Raw genomic sequence first — 8,167 nt, 5'->3', positions numbered from 1 at the left:
AGGTTACTAAAACCGAAAACGTAATTGAATAACACATTAATTACGAAATAAAGCAAGTTTAAAAATGACTTCAGTTCTCCTTTAAAGGAACAGTCCACCGTACTTCCATAATGAAATATGCTCTTATCTGAATTGAGACGAGCTGCTCCGTACCTCTCCGAGCTTTGCGCGACCTCCCAGTCAGTCAGACGCAGTCAGACGCGCTGTCACTCCTGTTAGCAATGTAGCTAGGCTCAGTATGGCCAATGGTATTTTTTGGGGCTGTAGTTAGATGCGACCAAACTCTTCCGCGTTTTTCCTGTTTACATAGGTTTATATGACCAGTGATATGAAACAAGTTCAGTTACACAAATTGAAACGTAGCGATTTTCTATGCTATGGAAAGTCCGCACTATAATGACAGGCGTACTAACACCTTCTGCGCGCTTCGGCAGCGCATTGATACGGAGCTCAGATATCAATGCGCTGCCGAAGCAAGCAGAAGGTGTTAGTACGCATGTCATTATAGTGTGCACTTTCCATAGCATAGAAAATCGCTACGTTTCAATTTGTGTAACTGAACTTGTTTCATATCACTGGTCATATAAACCTATGTAAACAGGAAAAATGCGGAAGAGTTTGGTCGCATCTAACTACAGCCCCCAAAAATACCATTGGCCATACTGAGCCTAGCTACATTGCTAACAGGAGTGACAGCGCGTCTGACTGACTGGGAGGTCGCGCAAAGCTCGGAGAGGTACGGAGCAGCTCGTCTCAATTCAGATAAGAGCATATTTCATTATGGAAGTACGGTGGACTGTTCCTTTAAGAAGGCAAGAAATGGCACTAATTAACTTTTTTAACGAGGCACACCTGTTAATTGTAAAACATTCCAGGTGATTACCTCATGAAGCTGGTTAAGATAATGGCAGTAGTGTGCAAAGTGTCATCAAGGTAAGCGTTGGCTACTTTGAATAATCTAGAATATTAAATATATTTTGTTTTTGTTTACCACATAATTTCATATATGTTCCAGGTGTTATTTCATAGTTTTGATGTCTTCAGTATTGTTCTACAATGTAGAAAATAGTCAAAATACAGAAAAACCTATGAATGAGTAAGGGTGTCCAAACTTTTGACTGGTACTGTATATCTCTGGCCTTCTTCAAAAGTAGTACAGAGACCATTTAGGAATTCCTAGAGTTAAGAATAATCAAAACATGCTCACCTTCAAAGTTTGGCCTTAACGTGTCAGTCAATGTGAATGAACAGTTTGTTAGACATAATTGGCTAAAACTGTGACCAAATATGAAATATATGTACAAATAGGACAAATCTTGAGGACAAATTTAATCCAAATGTTGATCCCAAAATTTGGCAACTGTGGATATGTGCGCTCACTGATTTTGTGAGTAAATCGAAACATAAACAGGCGTTTCATCTTGTGCAAAATATATAAGAAGCAGTATAAGCTTCCTTTATTATTGTTAAAAATGTTGTGCTTTACCAATATTGGAAATGCCTTCTTATTTCCAATCCTAGGTTGATTGGAACAATAAACGTTCTGTCCCATATCACAGTCAGTGAGAGTGTGTGGGAGGAATCCAAGAGTAATTTATTGTAAATCAGAGAAACAGCTCCACATGTATTTGTAAACTTCAAACAGTTCATTAGAGTGTGACGGCTGATCGCTGAGTCCCACAGTACACTATAAGCATGTAAAGCACATCGTAGTCTTAAATACAGAAAGCAAGAATGTCTCATCTCATTATCTCTAGCCGCTTTATCCTGTTCTACAGGGTCGCAGGCAAGCTGGAGCCTATCCCAGCTGACTACGGGCGAAAGGCGGGGTACACCCTGGACAAGTCGCCAGGTCATCACAGGGCTGACACACAGACACAGACAACCATTCACACTCACATTCACACCTACGCTCAATTTAGAGTCACCAGTTAACCTAACCTGCATGTCTTTGGACTGTGGGGGAAACCGGAGCACCCGGAGGAAACCCACGCGGACACGGGGAAAACATGCAAACTCCGCACAGAAAGGCCCTCGCCGGCCACAGGGCTCGAACCCGGACCTTCTTGCTGTGAGGCGACAGCGCTAACCACTACACCACCGTGCCGCCAGAAAGCAAGAATGTCCTGGGAGAAAAAAAACCCAAACTGCAATGTTTGAGACACAAGTGCCAACAAATCTCTCTCCTTGATGTTATTATAGAGGTTGTGTACAGTACTGCTTGGCAGTCCTTAAAGACAAACAGTTTATCTTACTGGAGAAACTGGATATATTTAAAAAAAAAGAAAAAAGGTCACCTAAGCCCATAAACTTACAAATGTCTTGTGACACATTAAATGACCACTGATTTTTTATTCAGTGCATTTTTGTTCTTTTCTTTGCTATAACTGGAAAAAGCCTCTCAAGGTTCACAAAATCTTTATTCCTCCAGAACATCTCTCATCTTCAAATCCCCATTTGTAAGTCTGTCTTTGTAAAGTTTTACATTTGTTTTCTTATTCCAGCTCAATTCTTTGCTAGCTTTAAAGCAATTTCCCTAACAAACCTTTTGTTCAAACAAAGTGGATTTATGAGGAATAAAATGCAAAACTTGGAAAGTGTGGATTATCTATTCCCGGTCTCTGCAGAGAGCCACATCTCTGTAGGTCCTGACTGATCTATAGCGTGACTGGAGTGAAGGCTTAGTCTGTATTGCTGGATAAATCAGTGCTAACGGGAATTATGTAGGCATGCTTGTGGGATTGTGCCAAGGGCATTAGAATGCACTTTGTCTTAGTAATTTTATATCCACTTCTGCATCTGGAGTTGTTAAATATTTTAAGCCGCTGTGAGATAGAGGATCATATCTTTGCTAGGTGCAACAAGATGTCATCCCTAAAAAGGGAAAGATGATGTCTAGAGTGCGAAAGAGTGATTTGAGGAGGTGACTCAGTGCTACTGCATTGCTTGAACTAATGATTTTAGTTCTTTAGGAAAGAACAAAAACTAGATGTGATAGTGGTCGCCCTTGTCTTGTGCCTCTACTGAATTCAAATGCATCGGATAGACAAATTCATGTCACCACAGGAGAAGAGAGATAAATATAAAATGCTTAAACTACAAGGATAAAATATAACCTAAACTCAAATCAGGCCACATTTTGCAAAAGCTTTCTCTGCATACATGAAGAAACTTACATCTCATCTCATTATCTCTAGCCGCTTTATCCTGTTCTACAGGGTCGCAGGCAAGCTGGAGCCTATCCCAGCTGACTATGGGCGAAAGGCAGGGTACACCCTGGACAAGTCGCCAGGTCATCACAGGGCTGACACATAGACACAGACAACCATTCACACTCACATTCACACCTACGGTCAATTTAGAGTCACCAGTTAACCTAACCTGCATGTCTTTGGACTGTGGGGGAAACCGGAGCACCCGGAGGAAACCCACGCGGACACGGGGAGAACATGCAAACTCCGCACAGGAAGGCCCTCGCCGGCCCCGGGACTTGAACCCAGGACCTTCTTGCTGTGAGGCAACAGCACTAACCACTACACCACCGTGCCGCCCCAGAAACTTACATGTTTTAGACAATCATAATCTGGCTATTTATTGGACATGCGCTCCAAGCTGACATTATTTAATTATTTACGGTATAAGCCGACTTGTTTTTTAGTTTTATGTGGGGAAGCCATGGCCTAATGATTAGAGAAGCAAATTTGGGACCAAAAGGTTGCCGGTTTGATTCCCTGGACCAGCAAGAATGGCTGAAGTGCCCTTGAGCAAGTACCCCTAACTGTATGTTGTGTCTGCATACATGAAGTAATGTAATGTGACCTGACAAATAGGCTACTGTAGAAGAACACAATTACATTACAGGGCATTTATCCAGAACAACGTACAACAAGTGCAAAAGTCAGGTACACGAAGTTCTGAACTTCTAGACAAGAAAGTTCTAGTGACATAATAACACTTGTTATTCTGTCCACATTCACTAGATATGAACAATCATGTGCTTTGATTGGCTACTCTACTACTAGGATATCAGCTCATATACTGTGTAGTAGAGGAAAAACAAAATGGTGGAACGTTTTGCTGAACCAACCAAGGACGAAATAAAAACTCTACTCAAAAACAAAACCCAAGAAATACAAAAAAAAGCAACAAAATATGGAATGAAAGTATTTGATGGTAAGAACATATCTTTTTTTATTTTTCAAGAATTATTATTATAGCGTTTTTCACAAATTGCTCCTGTAATTTCGCTGGTTGGTTTATATTCTTCATCTTTATGCATTAAAATTTGTTGAATTTTTTTAGATTGGTTCAAAAGCTCTAAGAAAAATAAAATTTTACCATGCATGTATTCGATTTGTCATGTGTCCGCAAAGCAGAAATTATTTTGTTTGCCGTTTTGTATAAAGTTTTTATTTATCGAATCTGAAAAAATTAAAAATGCTCCGTTTTTCAAAATCCAGTGAATGTGGATAGAATAAAAGAATTATTCCACTCAATCTCGTCGTACATGGCTTATCGCCAACTCAGCGCTACATGCCTCGTCGACTATCAGCTCATCTACGACTTGATTTTATGGAATAATTGTTAAGTGCAATATTCTGTTGAAGTACCAACACTCAGTAAACAGCCAAGGAAACAAACCATCCATGCAAATGAACTGACAAAGTACAACTATCCATTCATCCATCCATTATCTGTAACCGCTTATCCTGTCCTACAGGGTCGCAGGCAAGCTGGAGCCTATCCCAGCTGACTACGGGCGAAAGGCGGGGTACACCCTGGACAAGTCGCCAGGTCATCACAGGGCTGACACATAGACACAGACAACCATTCACACTCACATTCACACCTACGGTCAATTTAGAGTCACCAGTTAACCTAACCTGCATGTCTTTGGACTGTGGGGGAAACCAGAGCACCCGGAGGAAACCCACGCGGACATGGGGAGAACATGCAAACTCCACACAGAAAGGCCCTCGTTGGCTGCCGGGCTCAAACCCGGACCTTCTTGCTGTGAGGCGACAGTGCTAACCACTACACCAACATGCCGCCCCACAAAGTACAACTAAATAGAGAAAAATAAAACTCAAATGGCTAATCCCAGGCTAGACAGTAAACAGCCTGGGTTGGTCTAGACCGATACGCAGTTACACAGTGAGCAGAGAAGCAGGGGAGAGGTGCAGCCTGAAGAGGTGAGTCTTCAGTCTGTGATTGAAAGTGGTTAGGGAGTCGGCAGTTCTGACCTCAATGGGAAGGTCATTCCACCAACGGGGAACCAGGACAGACAGCTGTCTTGAGCAGGCTGGGCAGGAGCGGAGAGGAGAGGAGGAGGGGCCAGGCAAACAGTAACAGCAGAGAGCAGGGTTCTAGCTGACTCTGGAGGTATGCTGGCCCTAACCCCTTGATAGCCTGGTAAGCGAGCACCAATGTCTTATATTTGATACAAGCTGCGATAGGTAGCTACAATGGAACACAATAATAAATATCATACCTTTCATAAAGTTATCATTTCCACCACTGGAACAAAAATTTAAAAATAAATCACTTTGAGCATCACTAATTTACAACATTAAAGTGGTTATGAATAATATCTGAGTCAGGACATCTTTTGAGAAAGGCTGTTGGTCATTTTGACAGACTACAAGACAGGCATGCAATTTTGCATCAGTGCAGAGTAATCTGTAATCATCAGTTAGATTTGTTTATAGCTTGAGCACTAAATGCAGTATAAAACTATTATTCATAACCTGGATGGGACACAGGGGACCATACACAAACCGTCACATGCTAATTCACATCAAGAGACAATTTAGCTAAGCAAATCCACCTAGCAGGATCTTTTTGGGAGGTGTGTGGAAACAGGAGAACCACATGGCAACCCATATAAAAGAGAGACAGAGAGAGAGAGAAAATGAATGCCACCCTGTCTTCTCATCTCATCTCATTATCTCTAGCCACTTTATCCTTCTACAGGGTCGCAGGCAAGCTGGAGCCTATCCCAGCTGACTACGGGCGAAAGGCGGGGTACACCCTGGACAAGTCACCAGGTCATCACAGGGCCGACACATAGACACAGACAACCATTCACACTCACATTCACACCTACGGTCAATTTAGAGTCACCAGTTAACCTAACCTGCATGTCTTTGGACTGTGGGGGAAACCGGAGCACCCGGAGGAAACCCACGCGGACACGGGGAGAACATGCAAACTCCACACAGAAAGGCCCTCGTCGGCCCCGGGGCTCGAACCCAGGACCTTCTTGCTGTGAAGCGACAGCGCTAACCACTACACCACCGTGCCGCCCCACCCTGTCTTAATAATTTAAATTATAATTATTTGTAATGCTGGGGAAGCCACTGTGCAATTGTAACCTTTCAAGCTAGAAGGTACTTGTGCTTTAAAGTAGCTAAGCTACTGCTAAATTACCTTTTTTTTTTATCAAGAAGCTAGCTACACTTAAAAAATATTGCTCAATATATTAAAGCTAGTTTTTTCCTCACTGAAGCTACTGAGGAAAAGCAACTGTGGTGTCATTTGTGCAGCTATTTATTCGTTTATTGCACAAAATATAATTTACATGCTTTTAGAGCGTATACCATAACACTGATTTTGCTTTTGTTAGCCCTGCGATAACCTGGCGACTTGTCCAGGGTGTACCCCGCCTCTCGCCCATAATCAGCTGGGATAGGCTCCAGCTTGCCTGCGACCCTGTAGAACAGGACAAGCGGCTACAGATAACGTATGGATGGGTGGATGATTTTGCGTTTCTATTTGTAAAACACTCTTAGTACAAGCAGTTAACTACTACTCTTGGTTTACTTCAACTCTGGAAATATCTACTGTAGCTACTGTAGTTAGTTCAAGCTTGTCACCATTACTTGTTATTTCTTATTGGCTGATGCATGAAACACAAGAACTGAACTTTGGTTTGAATGGATGCAACAGTTTGAACATTGTGATTCATTTGATTTGAAAAATTATATTATTGAACTGGTTATGTGAAATATCTATCTATCTATCTATCTATCTATCTATCTATCTATCTATGATATTACATGGTTGCGCGAAGATATGAAGTTTATCTTCAAGTGGTGAATGTATAGATCACGACTGAGTGAAGCGAACAAGTAAAAATATTTTCAGCATAAGATAAACATCATATCTTCACACCATTTTGTAATGTTCTTTATATTATATGGACACATCCACACAAAAAAAACAATGCAAGTTGATCAAAAGAATTTTAATTTTGAATTGGTTCACCATTTTGACAACGCGCATCTAGTCAGCAGGAAAACACTGGGAGTGACGTCACTGGAGTTAAATATCAGGAAATATTCTATCCACATTCACTGGATATGAGCAATCGCACGCTCTGATTGGCTACTCTACTACTAGGATATCAGCTTATATACTGTGAGTAGAGAAAAACAAAATGGTGGCTTTGTTATCAAGTATTTAAAAGAAACAGAAATAGCTAAAAGAATATAGTTTTTTTTCCCCCCTGCCCAATATCTCCTGTTCCACACTCCAGCCCAGTCGGTGGCGGTAATGCATCTTTAAATTGGTTTGCCAACCACCAAAAAACCTTAAAGAAGAAGAAGAACAAAATGGCGGAGTGTGTTACTGAACCAATCGAGGACAAAATAAAAACTCTACTCATAAACAAAACCCCAAAAAATACTAAAAAAAAGCAAGAAAATGTGGAATAAAAGTATTTGATGGTAAGGATGTATTTTTTTCAAGAATTATTATTAAAGCATTTTTTACAAATTGTTACTGTCATTTCACCGGTTTGTTTACATCCTAAGCGGAAATTATTTTGCCAGATGTTTTGTATAAAGTTTTTATTTATCAGATTTGCAAAAAATAAAAAATAAAGATGCTCTGTTTCTCAAAATCCAGTGAATGTGGATAGAATAAAACAGTTATTCCACTCAATCTCGTCGTACATGGCTTATAGCCAACTTGGTGCTACGCGCCTCATCGGCTATCAGCTCATGTACGACTCGATTTCATGGAATAACTGTTAAGTATGTCACTCAGATCCATGAAGTATTTCATGTGGAAAATATGAGTTTTTCAACACGAGAAGATAAACTTCATATCTTCAAGCCAACGTGTGATTTTCTTTTTATTATATTGACACATTCACGGGCAGCAC

This window comes from Neoarius graeffei, chromosome 8 (assembly GCF_027579695.1).
Source record: "Neoarius graeffei isolate fNeoGra1 chromosome 8, fNeoGra1.pri, whole genome shotgun sequence".
NCBI classification, from domain to species: Eukaryota; Metazoa; Chordata; class Actinopteri; order Siluriformes; family Ariidae; genus Neoarius; species Neoarius graeffei.
The sequence above is the reverse complement of the archived record's forward strand: the minus strand, read 5'-3'. Positions refer to the sequence as shown.